At 42.6% G+C, this 20,977-nt stretch overlaps 1 long non-coding RNA gene across 1 annotated transcript in view; it reads right to left on the bottom strand.

Moving 5' to 3' along the window:
- Positions 1–4,120: 4,120 nt before the first annotated feature.
- LOC126943786 (uncharacterized) overlaps positions 4,121–20,977 on the bottom strand; it is a 31,333-nt gene continuing 14,476 nt past the window's right edge. The window contains exons 2-4 of the long non-coding RNA XR_007721850.1: positions 8,247–8,398; positions 5,451–5,554; positions 4,121–4,448 (exon numbers count right to left, since the gene is read on the bottom strand). This is a non-coding gene — a long non-coding RNA (uncharacterized LOC126943786). The remainder of the gene's footprint in view (positions 4,449–5,450; positions 5,555–8,246; positions 8,399–20,977) is intronic.

Below are 20,977 nucleotides of genomic sequence, written 5' to 3'. Positions count from 1 at the left end.
TTTGTCCTTTCCTCCAGTATTTGTTAATTCTCTCTATTACATTCTCTCTGTTAAGATAAATATTGTGGTTGCTGTTTTCCTGAATGAACCATGATTGATATGCTTACTAAACATTTCAAAGCTTCCTGGGGCTCAGTGGGGCCATGGATGGCTTCTGGAGGACTTCAGATCAAATGGGAGAGGCGAGGGCAAAGATCATAAGCAAAAAATGGAGAGGGTCAGTCCAGACTTGACTGGCTGGGAGAGAGAAGTCCCATGTGGACTGTGGGAGGCATCTGAAAGGATTACTATCTCTTAAGATTACTATCTCTTAGGATTATTATCTCTTAAGAGTTTTTTTCAACATCAAATCCTCTACAAGACCCGCAAACTCATCTTGTCCCTCCAGCCCCTTCCTAGGCAGCATCCATTCAACCCCACCCCTTCACCTGTGGCAAGACCCTGTCTTGTCCTCATTTCTGCATACCTGTGTCACTGTTCATCTCCTCCCACCCTCAGGCCTCACAGGACTTATGGTCACCATATCAGACTGGGTTAGCTCAGTGCAGGGGCTGCTGGCACTTTCTTCGTTTGCTGCAACACTACTCCCTGGCACACCACCCAGTTACTTCTCTTGATTTGTCCCTGGGTTGCCACAAAGAACTTTCCTTCCAGCAGTTTCCTCATGCATTGCCCCAGGGTTTCTGCAGGCAGCCTATCCGGGAATCCTGCTTGACCCAGATTTCAAGATCACCTGGAAGGCTCTGGCAGCCTCTTATTGTAACACCCACTTTCATCAGGGTGTCCACCAGACAAGTAAATATTTCCAATTCAGGTGGCAGAAGGGGAAATTGTCATTTAGGGTTCTGTTAATCCAGGATTATGTCCTCTTCTTTCTCACAGACGGCAGGAGCTTCACTCCTAAGCTCCAGAAGTGATGATGAAACATCTTTCAGTTATAGGCAGGGCTGAGTTTGTGGATGTGTGACCTGTGTCAATCACATAGGTCCCTGTGCTTGATTTAATGCTCTGCTGTCCCCATCTTGAAATTCTTAATCATTTTTGAAGAAAGGGTCCTGCAATTTCATTTTGCACTGGAATTATGTAACTGCAAATTACGTAGCTGATCCTGGATATAGGGTATGTGAAATCCCAGCAAAAGGCAATAGAGAACATTTGCATATTGAACTATGAACACAACTTGCCCCACATACTCTTTGCTCTAAACCCTGGGCTTCTGCTTGGGACAGGAAAATGCTGGGGGAGTACAGCTCCCTGGAGCTGGGTCACTATTAGACATGAGAGTCTCTGGTCCAGGCTCTAGGTAGGACAGCCAGGGCTGTCCCCATCATCTCCAGATTGAAGCATCATTTCTCCCCTACATCCAACTGCCTCCTCAACAATTGTGGGGGCCAGGCAGTAACAGGCAGAAGGGACAGAGCACAGGAACCAGGGCTCACCATGGACAATCAGCATCTGCCAATGGCTACGACTTCAAAGTCTAATCGATGTCTTGAATTCACATCTCAAAAGCTAAATTCGGGCACTCTCTCCATTTCTCACCACTTCCACTGTGGCCACCCTGGTCAAAGTTGCTGTTGTCTCTTGCCTGGATCATTTGCCATGGCATCCTGACTAGTCTCCCTCTTTCCATCTTTGCCCCCTTCAGTCCATTCTCAGCACAGCAGCCAGGCCATCCTGTTAAAGCAACCATAATTGACCCCTTCTTTGAGAGCAAAAAGAAATGCTATTGATAATTACAATGGATAACAGGAGTAAGCCAGTACTGGCCCTGGCAAACCAGAACATGTGATCACCTTGATTAAAACTAAATCAGATTTCGTTCCTCCTCTGCTCAAAACCCTCTTTTAGTCTATTTTCTGTTGCTGTAACAGAATAACACAGAGTGGGTAATCTATAAACAAAAGAAGTGTATTTAGCTAACAATTCTGGAGGCTAGGAATTCCAAGGATGTGGTGCCAGCATCTGGTGAGAGCCTTTTACTTTCATCCTAACATGGCAGAGGGCATCGCATGGCAAAAGGGCAAAACAAAGCATGTGCAAGAGAGAGCTCACTTTGGTAACAAAGGCATTCTCATGATTACCCAGTCCCCTGACAGTGACAACATGAATCCATTCATGAGGGCAGAATCTTCATTAATTCATGAACCCATTCATGAGGGCACAGTTTCTAACACATGGACTTTTGGCAGACACATTCAAACACTAGTAACTCTATGCCAGGTCCACGTTTCACACAGCATAAAAGCCGAAGTTCTTATAAGAGGATGATTTTCCAGATTGGGTCTCCGGCCACCTCTCTGACCTCATTTACCCTTCACTCTGCCTCAGCTACATGGCTTCCTTCTGGAAGCATGCCAGGCCTATCCACCAGGGCTGCTGCACCAGCTGTTTCCTCTTCTTAAAGTTATTGCATATTTAAATAATAATGGGGCCAGGCGCAGTGGCTCTAGCCTGTAATCCCAGCACCTTGGGAGGCCAAGGCAGGTGGATCACCTGGGGTCAGGAGTTCGAGACTAGCCTGGCCAACATGGTGAAACCCCGTCTCTACTAAAAATGCAAAAATTAGCCAGGCGTGGTGGTGGGCGCCTGTAATCCCAGCTACTCGGGAGGCTGAGGCATGAGAATCACTTGAACGTAGGAGGCGGAGGTTGCAGTGAGCTGAGATCACACCATTGCACTCCAGCCTGGGCAACAGAGTGAAATTTGGTTTCAAATAAAATAATGATGATAAATAAAAATAATAGGGTGGCAAAATTCATGAGGGTGGTGTTGACTGTGCTCAGAAATCAAAAACTGCTGAGACCAGCTCGGTCGGGGAGACCCTAACCCTGCAGCGCTAGAGGAATTAAAGACACACACACAGAAATACAGAGGTGTGAAGTGGGAAATCAGAGGTCTCACAGCCTTCAGAGCTGAGAACCCCAAAGAGAGATTTACCCACATATTTATTAACAGCAAACCAGTCATTAGCATTGTTTCTATAGATATTAAATTAACTAAAAGTATCCCTTATGAGAAACGAAGGGATAGGCCGAATTAAAGGAATAGATTGGGCTAGTTAACTGTAGCAGGAACATGCCCTTAAGGCACAGATCGCTCATGCTATTATTTGTGGCTTAAGAATGCCTTTAAGTGGTTTTCCGCCCTGGGCGGGCCAGGTGTTCCTTGCCCTCATTCCCATAAACCCACGAATTTCCAGCGTGGGCGTTAGGGCCATTATGAACATGTTACAGTGCTGCAGAGATTTAGTTCATGGCCAGTCTTGGGGCCAGTTTATGGCCAGATTTTGGGGGGGTGCTGCTCCCAACATGTCTCCCTTCTCTGATTTGCAAATCGATAAAAGCAAGGGCAGCTTTGTCATGGTGAGCTACTTCTCACAGGAGTCAGGATCCACATCTGCAGACTATACAAAGACAAACAACATAGATTAAAAGCACAATCATCATTGAAATCACAGAGCTTCCAAGTGTTCTAACCATTTTAATGGGTTACTAGTTGCTAATTTGTCTGCAGCTTCTTTAAGCACTCCAGTTCCTGGCATTAAGGTCAGGTGTGCCTGGGATGCTTTAAATATTTGTTCTTTTAATTTTGCTATATCCAAAAACAAGTTTGTAGAGTGTCCTTCTAGAGGCTTTTTTATTCTTTTCCAAAATTTGATCTTATTAAGAGCATTTAATAGTTTCCACAAATCCTTATGTTTAGCTCCTAGAGCGGGCCATATCATTTGAGGTTGAGGTGCCACTATACTGCCATGGTTCCAGAAAATAGGAACTTTTGCCGTACTTCTTATCATTTCTACCATCTGACTGTTTTGTTCAGATCATCTGAACATAGTGTGACCGTGGCACACAGACTGAGAGGTGCAATTCAAGCTAAACATCCTCTTAGGGGACCAATTAATAATGATTCCATAGGAATCGTTGCGCAGCACCTCTGCCTGTTCTGCAAAGCAATCTTCCTAAACAAGTATGTTCATTTTTTCTAACTGGGTCCAATCCTGTTTACAAATAGGTTTTTGAGGGCAGCATGCCTCAATTATACGAGCAGATTTATTATGGTAAATACTGAGATCAGAAAGCATGTGTAACTGTGTCATAGAGTGATTGCATCCAGGCACTCTTACCAGCCCTTATTGAAGGAATACTCACGGCAGTGGTGATAACTGCTATCATAGCTACCATTACATTATTCATTGTGACTGGCTGTCCCGCTTTCCTCAGGTTTTCTTCTGCCATCTGTGACATCTTCTTGATCTGTCCCCAGGTGGGTGACTGTGTTCGACAGGTGTTGCTCGTGACAGTTGGGGTCCTCCTCAGTGTCAGTCTCGACATGGCTGCAACGGGGGGGGGGTCCTTGGGATCTTCCCGGAGTCTCTCCCTTGGCATCTGGCTTGTGATAAGGTTTGAGATGTCTTGATGGTATCCAGATTGGCTGTTGATTTTGGCCTGGAGAAATACAAGCATAACCTCTACCCCAAGTTATTATTTCACCTATCTCCCAATTTTTTGTTGTTGGATCTCTCCATCAAATCAGTTGTTCTGTTTCTGTCTTTGCAGCTGGTTTCTGTAGATGCTGTTCAGCTGCTGATAACATCTGGTCTTTGGGCAGGCTCAAAAAATTTTAAATTAATAATGCTGGGTTCAGTTGCATCTGTGGGGTTCTATATTCTCTGTCTCCCTTCTGCTTTTGCAACTGCTGTTTTAGGGAGAGATTCATTCTTTCCACTGTGGCTTGTCCTTGAGAACTGTATGGGATACCACTAATGTGTTTAATATTCCACATAGAGAAAAATGTAGCTAGAGCTTGGCTAGTATAGCTGGGGCATTATCTGTTTTAACAGAAGCTGGAATGCCCATCACCACAAAACACTGCGAAAGATGACATTTAACATAGGCAGAAGACTTTCCTGATTGGCAGGTAGCCCAGACAAAGTGAGACAAGGTGTCCACACATACATGTACATAAGCTAGTCTCCCAAACGAGGGAATATGTGTGACATCCATTTGCCAAAGAGAGTTAGGTTCCAGTCCTCGAGGATTAACTCCTCCTGTAAAAGATGAGGAACATAACATTTGGCAAGTTGGGCATCGCTGGATAATAGCTTTAGCTTCTTTCCAGGCAATGCTGTATCTGCGTTTGAGAACAGAAGCATTAACATGGGTCAAATTGTGAAAGTGTCTAGCATTAGATATTGCATTAGCAACTAGGTGATCGGCCATTTGATTCCCTTCAGTCAAAGGTCCTGGAAGAGGTGTATGAGCTCTAATGTGAGTGATGTAAAAAGGATGCATTTTACTCCTAACTGCTGTTTGCAATTGGGTAAATAAAGTCATCAGTTGTTCATCTGTATAAAATTGTAACTGAGCATTTTCATTTAACTGTGTGGAATGAACCACGTATGAAGAATCAGAAATCACATTAATAGGCATATCAAAAGCAGTCAATACCTCAATTACAGCTTCAAGCTCCGTTTTTTGAGCTGAAGTATAGGACATCCGGAAAACTTTCCTTTTTCATCCAGAATAAGAAGCTTTACCCTTACTAGAACGATCTGTAAGACAATGAAAACGCTTAGCAGGCTGCAGGTTGTTTACTGCAAGAATTGTAAATGCAAACTGTTCACAGTCTTGCTCAGCTAAAGGGATAGTAAAGAAACAGTCTTTTAAATCTATGACTATTAAAGGCCAATTTGTTGGAATTGTAGCAGGAGAAGACAATCCTGGCTGTACTGCTCCCATAGGTTGTATAACTGAGCTGATGGCTCTTAAGTCAGTTAACATTCTCCATTTTCCTGATTTTTTCTTAATTATGAAAACTGGAGAATTCCAAGGAGAAAATGTTGGAGCTATGTGCCCATTTTCTAATTGTTCAGTAACTAATTTCTCTAAAGTCTCCAGTTTTTCTTTACTTAGCGGCCATTGTTCTATCCAAATTGGCTTATCTGTTAACCCTTTTAAAGGTATAGGTTCTGGAGGCTTAACAATGGCCGCCATCAAAAATTATTTCTTAATCTTTGGCGGGAACTTTGTTTTTCCACTTGAAGAGGTTCTTTTAAACCTTGCAAACTTTTTTCTAGTCCCATACCAGGGACATACCCCATTTCAAGCATCGTATGTTGACTTTGAGGGCTATCTAATTGTTCTGGAATTAGAACTTGTGCTCCCCATTGTTGTAATAAATCTCTTCCCCATAAATTTATAGGTACAGAAGTTATAATTGGTTGAATAGTCCCAGATTGTCCATCGGGCCCTTTACAATGCAAAATATAACTACTTTGAAATACTTCAGAGGCTTTACCAACTCCAACTATGTTAAATTGAGCAGGTTGAATTGGCCACGTGGACGGCCAGTGCTGTAGAGAAATGATTGAAATGTCCACTCTGTATCTACCAAACCTTTAAATTTCTTTCATTGAATAGTTATTTAACAGATAGGATGTTTATCAGTAATTTGATTTACCCAATAAGCTGCTTTGCCTTGTTTATTTGTGCTTCCAAATCCTCCTGTTCGTTTAATTTCACTTTTTCCCATTCTCACATACGGCACAATCAGGAGCTGTGCTATGCGCTCTCCTGGCTCTGCTTTCCAGGGAACAGAAGTAGATGTAACAATCTGAATTTCCCCATTATAATCTGAATCAATGACTCCTGTATGTATTTGTATGCCTTTTAAACTTACACTAGACCTTCCTAAAAGTAATCCTATTGTCCCTGCTGGGAAGGGTCCACAGACTCCTGTTGGGACCTTTTGCAGGGGTTCTCCAGGCAGAAGGCTCACAGCTTTTGTGCAGCATAAATCTACTGTGGCACTGCCGGCTGTGGCGGGGGACAGACATTGTACAGGGGTGAGGGAATGGCCTGAGCTGGAAATGCCTCGGTTTAGAATTGGGCCCGGATGGGCCCCTCATGGCATTTCCCGAAATTGGGTTCCCTTCTTTATTAAACTTAGAGTGACACTGACTAGCCCAATGTTTTCCTTTTTTACATTTTGGACATATTTCAGGCTCAACAGTTTTCTCTTTTCCCCTATCTGGTGGTCTGACTCGCTAATTTTTTCTACATTCTTTTTTAGTATGACCATGCTTCCCACAGTTAAAACAAGCTCCAGGAAATGGAGTATTTCCGTTATCCACTCTCAGTCCTGCCATTGCCTGTGCCAACAAAATAACTTTATGCAGATTACCTCCAATACCATCACAGGCCTTGACAAAATTAACTAAATGTGCTTTCCCTCTGATAGGTCACAGAGCGGCCTGGCAATCGGGATTAGCATTGTCGAAAGCTAATAACTGCAACACTATATCCTGAGCAGCCAAATCTGCAATCATCTTTTTAAGGGACTTCTGTAACTGAGCTGTAAAATTAATGTATGGTTCTCTTGGTCCCTGTTTTATAGCACTAAAGGAAGGGTATTGTTCTCCACCTGAAGTGATTTTTTCCCAAGCTCTAATGCACACTCCTCTAAGCCGTTGTATGGCATCATCCTGCATGACCACTTGTGTATCTAAACCAGCCCAGCCGCCAACCCCCAAAAGTTGGTCTGCAGTTATATTAATTTGAGGTTGGGCCTGGGCATTGGGAGCAGCCCGAATGGCAGCTTCATCTGCCTACCAAGTTTTAAATTGTAAGAACTGAGCAGGAGTTAGATAAGCTCGAGTAAGAGCATCCCAGTCAGTAGGACTCATCCAACAGGAAACAGTAACATTCTTTAACAGTCCCATTACAAAAGGAGAACTTGGTCCATACTCATTTATAGCTTGTTTTAATTCTTTGAGTAATTTAAAAGGAAAAGGCTCAAAAGTAGCTGTAATATTTCCCTGTTGATCTGGGGAGTGTATTCTAGCAGGGTACATTAGTGTATAGCCAAGCCTCTATATCACCCTCTTGTCTAGCTTGCTGAATTCCTGCCTGAATAGACCTAAGAGCGGTTGCTTGAGGCGCTGCTCAAACAGTCACTGGGTCAACTACTTTTTCTCCCATTGTCCTCTGGAAAAGAAAGATCTGGGGGGTCATTTTCTTCAAAATAATAAGGAGGGGGTGCAGAAGGGTAGGGATGAACTTCTCCTTCCTTTGCCACTTTTGCTTTAGCTAGTAAATAAACATGCTCTGTAACCTCTTATGTTACTTCGCTATACTCTTGTTCCTCCTCATTATCAGTGTGAAAAAGTTCCAAGGTGAAACGAATCAGACCCCATACCTGTCCCATTGTTACCCTGATGCTTCCAAGCTCCCCTTCTTACTCACCACAGGGATTGCTTTAAGAGTACTCGGGTGTCCTCCAGCTAGTTTTCTGTTCCAACTGTTGCTCTGGTGACCCTTTGACCTGGATTCGAGCCCCCACGATGGACGTCACTTGCTGAGACCAGCTCAGTCGGGGAGACCCTAACCCAGTGGCGCTAGAGGAATTAAAGACACACACACAGAAATATAGAGGTGTGAAGTGGGAAGTCAGGGGTCTCACAGTCTTCAGAGCTGAGAGCCCAAAACAGAGATTTACCCACATATTAACAGCAAACCAGTCATTAACATTGTTTCTATAGGTATTAAATTAACTAAAAATATCCCTTATGGGAAACAAAGGGATGGGCGGAATTAAAGGAATAGGTCAGGCTAGTTAACTGCAGCAGGAACACGCCCTTAAGACACAGATCGCTTATGCTATTGTTTGTGGCTTAAGAATGCCTTTAAGCGGTTTTCTACCCTGGTGGGCCAGGTTTTCCTTGCCCTCATTCTTGTAAACCCACAATCTTCCAGTGCGGGCATTAGGGCCATTATGAACATGTTACAATGCTGCAGAGATTTTGTTTATAGCCAGTCTTGGGGTCAGTTTATGGCCAGATTTTGGGGGGCTTGCTCCCAACCAAAAGCAATGTCCATCTGGGCATGGTGGCTCACACCTGCAATCCCAGTACTGTCAGAGGCTAATGTGGGAGAATTGCTTGAGGCTGGGAGTTTGAGACCAGGCTGGGCAACTTAGCAGGACTTCATCTCTATATTTATATAAAACGAAAAAAAGCAAGGCCTTTACATGTGACCTGAGTGAATGGTTCCCACCATGCCTCCTCTTCTCAGGGGAAGAGGGAAATGCTCTTCCCCTGAGATCTTCATGGCTCCTCCAAGTCTCAGCTCGTGTCACTTTCTTGGGGAGGCTTACCTGTCCCCTCCCAATTGTCCCCCAGGCTGAAATGGGGAAATGGGTATGGAGTGTGGATCTTTAGCTCTGACCTGAATGACTAGGAGATGCTAGGTGCCGACTCCCTTCTCTGTCTCCGTGTCTGGAGGCTGAACAATTGAGCCTGGATGATATCTCCGCCCCCTCCCAGTCCCCACTTACCCTAGGATCATGCATGCCCTGTACTGCTCATAGCTCCTGACGGTCAAGGCAGAGAGTGGATACTGAGGAGGCCCTGAGCACTAAAGCTGGGGCAAAACAGGAAATGGACAGGGAAGTCTGTTGTGCTCAGTTTAAATTTCTTTCATCTTGCCTCGATTTTCACGAAGAGATTTTTTTTTGTTGTCGTTGTTGTTGTTTTTTCTATTTCTTTTTTTTTTCACCCTGACTGGAAACTGCCAGACACTAAAGGTTTCTTAACTGTAGCCATAGAGTTTATGGGGTCCCTGAACTTGCAAAGGAAAATAATTACATCGTTATTCTCACCCACCTCTAAGATTTTTTTTTTTTTTGTTAGATTTTTTTTTATTATTTTTTCTTTGATTTTGTAGATTTTTTTTTTGTTTTTTTTTATTGTATTTTTTTTTTTTGTTTTTTTTTTTGTCACCGAGTTATTTTTTATTGTTTTTTTTTTTTTTTTATGTTTTTTTTTCTATGTCTTGTTTTTTTTTTCACCCTGATCGAAACTGCCAGACCCTAATGGTTTCTTAACTGTAGCCATGATACTTGGGATTTTCTTCAATTATAAAGCAGGCAGCAAATAAACCATAGTGGTATTAGCAGTGCCAATAGAAATGGAAGGTATGTTCATGTCATATTACAGTCATTACAGTGATCTGGAAAAGTCACTTGTGCTCAGTTTTTCCAAATTCCTAGATCTTGTTATTTATTCCTATCTAGTTCATGAATTTCAAAAGATTATTCTGAGAGGAGCGCCACAGCCTAACCAGGCTTTGTACAAAGTAAGGTTAAGAATCTCCATTAGGGGTTATTTTCATTTCCTTGTGGCTCAAGCAGCTCTGAGATTTGGTTTTGAAGAGGGCTGAGACTGACTTTGCCAAGCCCTGCCCCAGGTGTGCAGGGACCCCAGGGCGGGGGGCCACGAGAGGGCAGGCGTGTCCCAGCCTGTTCCAGCTGCTTGGGCTGCAAGGGGCCACGCTGCTCCCGCTCATACTGGGAGCATGCGTCTACCACCTAGTGGTGAAGCACGGCGCTGCACTCCGCATCCTTGGCCAGGCCCATGCCTGGCCCAGGTGTCACCCAGCCCAGGTGTCACCCAGCCCAGGTGTCACAGACAGCGGGCTGCTGTTCCTGTGCCCTCACTCCAACACCTGCTCCCAAGCCCCCCCAAACTGAGGAACATTGGTAGAGCCCCAAATTTAAATGTCCTCCTCTGCAAGCCCCTTTGGCTTTGGGCATACATGGCCAGGATTACTTGGGGGGAACTATTCGCCCATGTCATGTATAGGAGTGTTCCTTTTTTTTTTCTTTTAATATAAATATAGAGATGGAGTCCCGCTGTGTTACCCAAGCTGCTCTCAAACTCCCGGCCTCAAGCGATCCTCCCACCTCAGCCTCTCAAAGTGCCGGGATTGCAGACGTGAGCCACTGCACCCAGCTGGGCCTTGCCTTTGATTTCTGAGCACAGTTAACACCACCCTCATGAATTTTGCAACACCGTTATTATTTAAATATGCAATTACTTTCCTTAAAGGACTTACTTTTAACCAAAATTAATGTATATAAAATGAAAAGTTTACATCCCTATCACAAATGGAAAACCCAGTATACTTTGCCACAAATAAAAGGTAACTATAAAGACAAATACAACAAAGACAAAACAATTGTTACTGCTAATCAATTCCAGCTAGGCTTAAAGACTTAGTAGCATCAAACAAAGACTTTCTGTTTGACATGATTGGAATGACTTGGGGAGAAAAAGGAAAAGGGGATGGCTTTTTAAAACTTTGGCATTCAAAGTTATTACAGGAAGATCATCCCACCATTTAGAGAATGCTGAGGGAGACGAGGCTGAGTCCGTGGTGGCTTCTCAGTACTCAACAACTGCACATCGGGAGGCTAGCAATGCAGGCCAGGCCCTGGGGTAGGTGTTCTGGATGCTGGAGGGATGGGTTATTCATAGGCTCTACTATCAGTGGGCGTTTTGGAGGACTTCTCCTTTCCTCTAAGTAGATCTGGAGATTCCCCTTCCTCAGCTTCAGTTGGGAGGCCACTTGGTGCACCCCCTGCGTACGTGGCAGATTATTTTTGTAGTTGGGCTCAGGGAAGCTACAGAGCTGGGTGTGGCAGCAGATAGAAGGAGCAAAGCCATGATCCTGGCTGGGTACTGGGCATCCTGCCCACAAGTTCATTGTGTGGCCAAGATCTTTCCTCAGCGGGCGCCTGCTTGAGGTCTGGGCCAGGATTTGGCCCTCAGGGTTATATGTTGCTCTGGTTAAGACTTACCCATAGGATTCCCAAAGGACAGAAAGAATTTGAATACAGATATGGTAGCTTAGAGGGCAAGCCAAGATAATAAGTGAGAATGCGAGCATGTGTGTGTGTGTTGAGAACTACAGAACACTTCCCACATAATAACTCTGTACAAACCTCTGCACTAAATAATGCAGAGCATCTAAATGAAATACTAGCATGGCTTCTAACAGCGTAATGCTGTGTCCCTAGGATGTTACTAGAGATAAAGAAGGACATTTTGTAATATTAGATGGGTCAGTCCACAATCTACACACATGTCAAAATATATTGTACACTGTGAATCCCAAATATCTGAGACAGGTCTCAGTTACTTTGGGAAGTTTATTTTGCCAAGGTTGAGGACATGCACCCATTACACAGCCTCAGGAGATCCTGACATGTGCCCAAGGCGATCAGGGCACAGCTTGGTTTTATACATTTTAGAGAGACATGAGACATCAATCAGTATATGTAAGATAAACATTAGTTCCTCCCAAAAAGGCGGGACAACTCAAAGCAAGGAGGCGGCTTCCAGGTCACAGGTAGGTGAGAGACAAATGGTTGCATTCTTTTGAGTTTCTGACTAGCCTCTCCAAAGGAGGCAATCAGATACGCATTTATCTCAGTGAGCAGAGGCGTGACTTTGAATAGAGTGGGAGGCAGGTTTGCCCTAAGTAGTTCCCAGCTTGACTTTTCCCTTTAGCTTAGTGATTTTGGGGTCATAAGATTTATTTCCCTTTTACATTTCCCCCCTTTTGTTTTTAAAATCTTTTGGAGAAAGCATTTTTGGAAGAAAATGAGTCTCTGGTCTCAGGTTTCATCTGCTCTCTCAGAACAGCTTAGACAGATAAGTTCCAAGTTATTAGAAAAGCTCATTTTTAGCAGGTTGTGAAGTCTAATGTCGTATGAAGAGAAAATAGGAGGAAGAAGGAAGAGAAACAACAACAAACGAAAGAACAATCCTGCAAAATTGATATACGCCACCTTACTCTGAAGTCCATACATCAGTAGGCAGGTATAAAAGTGGCTTATGTATGTCAAAGGATGCTGTTATTTTCTTCCGAAGTTTAAGTTGTCTAGTTTCAGTTTGCAGGCCTTTAAGAAAGCACAGCTTAGTTTTCAGTGATTTCAAATTAGGAAAAATGGGGGGAAAAGGAAAAGAAAGAAAAAAATGAAAACATTATTTTGGAGACTTGTAGCCAGGAAAGATTAGAATTCAGTCCAGATAGCAGAAAATAATAAAAACAGAAAAACATGTTGCCCAGGCTAGTCTCCAACTCCTGGCTTCCAGTGATCCTCCCACCTCAGACTCCCAAAGTGCTAGGATTACAACTATGTCACTGTACCCAGCCGAAATTTACACTTAATGTGGTTATTGATATGGTTAGGTTTAGACTTACCATTTTGCTCCTTGTTTTCTATTTGTCCTATTTGCTTGTTGTTCTCGTTTTGTTATTTTACTGACTTTATTTGGATTGAGTGTTTTGTTTTTTGTTTTTTGTTTTTTGTTTTTGAGACAGTCTCACTCTTACCCAGGCTGGAGTACAGTGGTACAATCTTGACTCACTGCAACCTCTGCCTCCCAGGTTCAAGTGATCCTCCCACCTCAGCCTGCCAAATAGCTGGGATTAGAGGCATGCACTACCACGCCTGGCTAATTTTTGTATTTTTAGTAGAGACGAGGTTCCACCATGTTGGCCAGGCTGGTCTTAAACATCTGACCTCAAATAATCCATCCGCCTTGGCCTCCCAAAGTGCTGAAATTACAAGCGTGAGTCATCACACCTAGCTAATTGTTTTTTATGGTTCCACCTATCCCATTTTTAAGCTTATTAGCTATAACTCTTCATTTTGTTATTTTAATGGTTGCTTTACAATTTGCGGAATACATATTTAACTGTCTACTTTCTTTTTTTTGTTTGTTTGTTTGTTTGTTTGTTTTTGAGACGGAGTCTTGCTCTGTCGCCCAGGCTGGAGTGCAGTGGCCAGATCTCAGCTCACTGCAAGCTCCGCCTCCTGGGTTCACGCCATTCTCCTGCCTCAGCCTCCCGAGTAGCTGGGACTACAGGCGCTCGCCACCTCACCCGGCTAGTTTTTTTGTGTTTTTTAGTAGAGACGGGGTTTCACAGTGTTAGCCAGGATGGTCTCGATCTCCTGACCTCGTGATCCACCCGTCTCGGCCTCCCAAAGTGCTGGGATTACAGGCTTGAGCCACCGCGCCCGGCCTTAACTGTCTACTTTCAAGTGATATTATGAACCTTCACATATACTATGAGAACCGTACAATAGTATCTTTCTATTTCTCCTCTTCCTGCCTTTGTAACATTCATTTTATCATATATTTTACTTATATATATGTTATAATCCCCAACATACATTGCTATTTTTCTTGTATGACAATATTTTTAAAATACATTTAAATAATAATAACTTTTTAAAATTTTCCAACATAGTTATCATGTCTGGTGTTCATTTCTTTAAATAGATCAGTATTACCATATGGTATCATTTGTCTTCTGTCTGAAAGACTTCATTTCTTATAGTATATGTCTTCTATAAGTGTATTCCTTCAGTTTTTGTATGTCTGAAAAGGTCTTTGTTTTACTCGCTTTTGTTCTCTAAATATATCTTCACTGAGTATGAATTCTAGGTTGATAAGCTTTATCCTTTTAGTACTTTAAATATGTTGCTCCATTGTCTTCTGGCTTCCATTGTTTTCAATGAGCAATCTGTTGTCATCCTTATCTTTGTTTTTTAGAGAAGGGTCCCCAACCCCTGGGCTGCAGACCGGTACTGGTCTGTGGCCTGTTAGGAGCCAGGCCACACAGCAGGAGATGAGTGGGTGAGCGAGCATTACTTCCTGAGCTCCTCCTCCCGTCAGATCAGTGGCAGCATTAGATTCTCATGGGAGCTTGAACCCTATTGTGAAATGTGCATGTGAGGGATCTAAGTGGCACACTCCTTGTGAGAATCTAGCTGGTGCCTGTTGATCTGAGGTGGAACAGTTTCATTCCAAAACCATCCTTCTAACTCCTGTCCATGGAAAAATTGTCTTCCACAAAACCAGTCCCTGGTGCCAAAAAGGTTGGGGACTGCTGCTTTAGTATGTAATGGGTTCCCCTGCCCATTCCCCTCCCCAGCGACTTTTAGGATATTTCTCATTATTCCCAGTTTTAAGCAATGTGCCTATAATGTTCTTTAATATAATTTTCTTCATGCCCCTTGTGCTTGGGGTTTGTTGAAATTCTTGGGTCTGGGAATATATAGTTTTCATCATATTTGGAAAACTATCAGACTTTATATCCTCAAATATTTTTGTTTCCCTCCCTCCCTCTGGGATTTCAATTACACATATATTAGCCTGCTAGAATTTGTCTCACAGCTCACTGACACTCTGTTGATTTTGTTTCTGTCTTCTTTCTCTTTGTATTTCATTTTAGATAATTTCTATTGCTATAGCTTCATAGTGAAGCATATATCTTCAGTGAACACTGCTTTTTTCTTCTGCAATTTCTAAACAGTCCTTCGTCCTCTCCAGTGTATTTGTCATCTCAGACGTTGTAGATTTCCTCTCAGAAGTTTGATTTGGATTTTTTTTCTGGATTCAGTACATCTACTTAAGACGTTGTCTTTCTTCTAGTTTCTTGAGCATATAAGAACACTTACAATAACTGTTTTAACACTCTTTTCTACTGATTCTATCAGCTTTGTCATTTGTCATTTGTGGGACAGTTTGTAATTTTTCTCATAATTATTTGCCAATATCCTGTTAAAATACTTCCAAAGAGGAAGTATTTTTCTGCTTCTTTTTCCTTTGGGGGTCTTGCCTTTAAAGTTTTTTAGTAGAGACAAGATAAGCTAATTATTCTCCACAACTAAGGTAAAAGCACTCTGAGTATTCAACCCAATGTCCTGAGAATTAAAAGATTTTCCAGTCTGATCAGTGGAAGGCTGGGTAGTGTGAGCTTCAAGGATTGTTCCCTCTAACACTTTCAGTTGGTTTTTACTGACTCTCAGTAGTTTCTTCACACACATGTGTTCATCAATATCAGCTAAATACTTGAGAGAAATACTCTGTAGATCTCTGGAGTTCTCTGTGCATCTCTCTCCTCTCTGGTATTTTCCCCTGATAACTCCAGTCACCTGGGTGTCCCCCAACTCCCAGCTCCATCTCTTCAACTGAGGATGACCACTCAGCTCTGCCTATATTCTCCATCCCAAACCTCACTTCCCCACCCATGCACTATGACCTGGAAGCTCTTTCCAGGCAGTAAACTGGGTCAATCAAGAAGTTCACCTCATTTAATACCCCACTTCTCAGGGATCACTGCTTTTGGCTGCCTGATGTCCAAAGTCTTGAAGCCGTTGTTTCATGCATTTTGTCCAGTATTTTGGCTGTTTCATGCAGAAAGATAACTTTGTTCTCTTCCATCTTGAATGGAAAAGAAAGTCTCCATCTTACCCTGCTTAAATTCTCTGATTGGTGACTTTCACTCTCTGAGTTCCTGTTTATTTACTAATTTATTTATCAGTTGCCTCCCCAAGAATTTAAGCTCCTTAGAAGAGAATTTATCTGTTTTCCTCACCACATCCCCTAGAACATGCCAAATTGCTCCAGAAACATTTATACACCTGGGGTTGAGAGATGAGCCAAACTGACGAGCATGTATGTTAAAAGAAAAGTCCTCTTCAAGTGATTTAATATGTCCCCTTTCCCCTAGAGAAAGTCACTGGTATAGCATCTAAAGTCTCATAGGGAGTAGGGAGTACAGCTTATACACAGATAAAACAAATATCAATGGGAAAATCAGGGTGGATGTTTGAGCTGGACCCTGAAACGCAGAGAAAAATAGAGAAAATATCAACCCATGAAAATAGAATATTTGCCATCCCACAAAGATGGCATTACCACAAAGGGGCAAAACCTCAGAGGCAAGAAAAGGTGGAGTGTATTTAGGGGTAATGAATTCAATCGGTCTGCTCTTCTGAAATGTGGACAAGAGTTGGAGATACAGTCGAGATATGGATTGTGACAGATGGCAGAGGAAATTGATCCTAGAAGGAGGGATACAGAAAGCTTTAGGAAAATGCTAAAAGATGTTTAACTTGGCAACAGTCAGGATGAAGGATGTATTTAAGTAGGAAGAGACTCACAGCAGGAAGGCTTTTAAAAGATTAAAACCTGATTCATAATAAAAGAAGTGCAAATTAAGATAACACGATTTCTTCCCTATCAGATGGACAAGCATTCTAAAGCTTAACCACATACTCTGTAGACTCTCATATGTTACCAGCAGGAATACAAAAGGGTACTACCTCTATGGAAGGGTATGTGGCCCTGTCTAACAACACTATACATGCATTTACCCCTTAATCCAGGAATTTCATTTTTAGGAATTTTCCCTGAAGATACTCATCAAAGTCATATGAAAATCATGTGCATATGACATTTTTTTTCTGGAATAATTTATAATTACAAAATACCAGTACTAATCTAAATGTACATGCACAGGGAGGAGATTGGTTTAATAAACTATGGTGTATTTCACACAATGAAATACCATGAAGCTATGAGAGAAAATGAATTAACATGGAATAACTTACAATCTAACTCATTCAGAGGGAAAAGCATATATATATATAAAAACATATATATAATAATAATAAGCATATACATATGCTTATTATTAGCATATAATTGCATAACAAATATATAACAAGATGAAACACAGGGAATATAAGCCAGAAACTAAGGAATTCAGTTTAACTACGATGGGAAATGGAACAAGGTGGAAGGTATAGGGAGGTGAAGTGAATGGGCTTTGCTGAGGGGATTTTTAAATATAGTCTTGAACCAGATTAATTCTTTACATACTTAAAAATAATATTGCACTTTGGGAAGCCAAGGCGGGCAGATCACTTGAGGTCAGGAGTTCGTGACCAGCCTGGCCAACATGGTGAAATCCTGTCTCTACTAAAAATATGAAACTTAGTCAGGCATGATGCTGCACACCTGTAATCCCAGCTACTCAGGAGGCTGAGGCAAGAGAATCGCTTAAACCCAGGAGGCAGAGGTTGCAGTGAGCTGAGATCACGCCATTGCACTCCAGCCTGGGCAACACAGAGAGATTCTATCTCAAAAAAAAAAAAAAAAGAAAAAAAAACCAATAATAATAATATTGAATTCACAAGAATAAGAAGGAAATCCCTAAAACTGAATACAACAGAAGCGATGGAAACTAAGCATAGTCTTGTACTGCATATGGAAGTTGACGTATTTTGGTCAACCACAGGCTGCATGTATGACAGTGGTCCCATAAGATTATACCACATTTTTACTGTATCTTTTCTATGTTTAGATACACAAATAATTATCACTGTATTCCAATTGCATATAGCATTCAGTACAGTAAAGTGGGCTACACCATCGAGGTTTGTGTAAGTACATACTATGATGTTCACACAGTGACGAAATTACCTAACAATGCATTTCTCAGAATGTATTTGGATTGTTAAGCAACACAGGACTGTATGTATATCAAACTGATGACAACCACACTGAAGAAAGAGTGAATCAGCATTTGCTTTGAGCACTGTACTTTATCAGGTACTGTCAGTGAGATGTAGGACTAACTTCATCAGGCAGGTCCCATGATAACTTTTTTTTTGGCAGGGGAATTGGGTGTCTTGCCATTTGCCCAAGCTGGACTCAAACTCCTGGCCTCAAGAATTCCTGTCACCTGTGCCTCCCCAGTAGCTGGGACTACAGGCATGCACCACCGAGTTCAATTCACAATACCTTTTTTTTTGAGACAGGCTGGAGTGCAGAGGCGCGATCTCGGCTCACTGCAATCTCTGTCTCCTGGGTTCACACCATTCTCCTGCCTCAGCCTCCCGAGTAGCTGGGACTACAGGTGTCCGCCACCATGCCTGGCTAATTTTTTTGTATTTTTTTTTTAGTAGAGATGGGGTTTCACCGTGTTAGCAAGGATGGTCTCCATCTCCTGACCTCGTGATCCGCCCGCCTCGGCCTCCCCAAGTACTGGTATTACAGGCATGGGCCACCGTGCCAGGCCCCAATTCACAATACTTTTAAGAGCCACAAACAGGTATTAATTTTACTTTCTTTCTGTTGCTTTTTTTTTGACGGAGTTTTACTCTCGTTGCCCAGGCTGGACTGCAGTGTAGTGATCTCGGCTCTCAGCATCCTCTGCCTCCTGGATTCAAGTGATTCTTCCGCCTCAGCCTCCCAAGTAGCTGGGATTACAGGCATCTACCACCACGCCCAGCTAATTTTTGTATTTGTAGTAGAGACAGGTTTCACCCTGTTGGTGAGGCTGGTCTTGAACTCCTGACCTCAGGTGATCCACCCGCCTTGGCCTTCCAAAGTGCTGGGATTACAGGCATGAGCCACTGTACCCAGCCAATTTTACTTTCTTTAACATCAGAAGAGACACTAGGATGGTTATGATTTTTAAAACAGAAATAACAGTTATTGGTGAAGATGTGCAGAAATTGGAACCCTTCTGCACTGCTGGTGGGAATGTAAAATGGTGCAGCCACTGTAGAAAACAGGCAGTTTCTCAGAAGGTTAAACATAGGACTACTGACCCAGCAATTTCACTCTCAGACACACATCCAAAAGAATCAAAAGCAAGGACTTCAACAAACTCTTGTACACCAATGTTCATAGCAGCATTAGTCACAATAGCCAAAAAGTGGAAACAATGCAAGTGTCCATTAACAGATGAATGGATCAACAAAATGTGGCATAGTCATACATGGAATATTATTTAGCCATGAAAAGGAATAAAGTTTTGATGTGTGCTACAGCATGAATGGACCTCGAAATCATTATGCTTAGTGAAATAAGCCAGACACAGAAGGACAAATATCGTATGACTCCACTTATATTATGTACCTAGAATATGCAAATTCATGGAAGCAGAAAGGAGAATAGGGGTTGCAAGGGGCTTGGAAGAGGGAGAAGGGGGAGTTGTTACTTAATGGGTACAGAGTTTTTGTTGAAAACGAAAAGGTATTAGGTATAGTGGTTGTATTAGTCAGATCTCGCATTGCTGTAAAGAACTACCTGAGACTGGGTAATTTATAAAGAAAAGAGGTTTAACTGGCTCATGGTTCCACAGGCTGCACAGGAAGCAGGGCTGGGGAGGCCTCAGGAAACTTACAATCATAGCGGAAGGCAAAAGGAGAAGCAGGCAGTCTTCACATGGCAGACAAGAGAGAGATAGTGAAGGGGGAGGTGCCATACGCTTTCAAACAACCAGATCTCGTGAGAACTCACCACACATGCTCATTATGGGGGAAAAAAAGCAGGAAATACAGATATGGAAAAGGAAGGTGAATTCCAATAACATCTTGGTGCAAATTCTTCCAGCTTTCTCAAATAGATACTCGGATGAACCAGGCAGCCCTGACATGTTTCTCTAGTATGTTTGCTTCCTACTTCTCCAATTGAAGACAGGTTAAAAAGGGAGAAGAATGTCCAGGACAACTAGAACGTTCTCTGTTCTCAGAGAATAGTGTGGGACATTTTTGTTGTTGTTGTTGTTGTTGTTGTTTAGATGGAGTCTCGCTCTGTTGCCCAGACTGCAGTGCAGTGGCACCATCTTGGCTCACTGCAAACTCCACCTCCTGGCTTCAAGTGATTCTCTGGTCTCAGCCTCCTGAGTAGCTGGGATTACAGGTGTGCACCACCAGGCCTGGCTAATTTTTGTATTTTTAGTAGAGATGCGGTTTCACCATGTTGGGCAGGCTGGTCACGAACTCCTGACCTCAAGTGATCCGCCCACCTCAACATCCCAAAGTGCTGGGATTATAGGCGTGAACCACTATGGCCAGCCAAAAGAAAAATTTTTTTTGAGACAGAGTCTCACTGTCGCCCAGGCTGGAGCGCAATGGCATGATCATAGCTCACTGTAACCTCAACCTCCCGGGCTCAAGTAGTCCTCCCAATATGGGAATTCATGGTGAGTCAGAGTCAGACTGACTGTATTACATACTCTAATTTGTCCTGGTAATCAATGAGGTAACTAAACACTCTTTGCTGAAGAACTCAAACAAATTTACAAGAAAAAAACAAACAACCCCATCAAAAAGTGGGCAAAGGATATGAACGACATTTCTCAAAAGAAGACATTCAAACAGCCAACAGACACATGAAAAAATGCTCATCATCACTGGCCATCAGAGAAGTGCAAATCAAAACCACAATGAGATACCATCTCACACCAGTTAGAATGGCAATCATTAAAAAGTCAGGAAACGGCCGGGAGCGGTGGCTCAAGCCTGTAATCCCAGCACTTTG

The sequence above is a fragment of the Macaca thibetana genome, chromosome 20 (genome assembly GCF_024542745.1).
Source record: "Macaca thibetana thibetana isolate TM-01 chromosome 20, ASM2454274v1, whole genome shotgun sequence".
NCBI classification, from domain to species: Eukaryota; Metazoa; Chordata; class Mammalia; order Primates; family Cercopithecidae; genus Macaca; species Macaca thibetana.
This window is presented reverse-complemented; position numbering and strand designations above follow the sequence as displayed.